The sequence below is a fragment of the Athene cunicularia genome, assembly GCF_003259725.1.
Source record: "Athene cunicularia isolate RWA chromosome 20 unlocalized genomic scaffold, athCun1 chr20_part1, whole genome shotgun sequence".
Classification (NCBI taxonomy): Eukaryota; Metazoa; Chordata; class Aves; order Strigiformes; family Strigidae; genus Athene; species Athene cunicularia.
The window spans coordinates 13216856-13217142 of record NW_020799125.1 but is presented as its reverse complement, the minus strand read 5'-3'; positions in this window follow the sequence as shown (position 1 = coordinate 13217142).

Below are 287 nucleotides of genomic sequence, written 5' to 3'. Positions count from 1 at the left end.
TGGCTGTGGTCCTGTGCCCCTTGTGCCTGGGTAGCAGAGCAAAGCTCTGGTCTGGTGTTCCCCCCCCGGCCCGGGCAGAGGCCATGTCCGCCTTCCCTGCCCCTGGATTTCGGGGGACGTTTTGGAAGGAGCTGGGGGCAACTGCTGCCTCCTACTGCCGGCAGAAGTTTTGCTCTGGCCTCAGGACTTTGCAGCTGCTCCTTCTCAACCAGACACTCATGCCATCTCTGAGGCATCCTGATAGGGACCTAGCATGGATTTTAGCAGCACAGAAGTGCAGAAGCCCC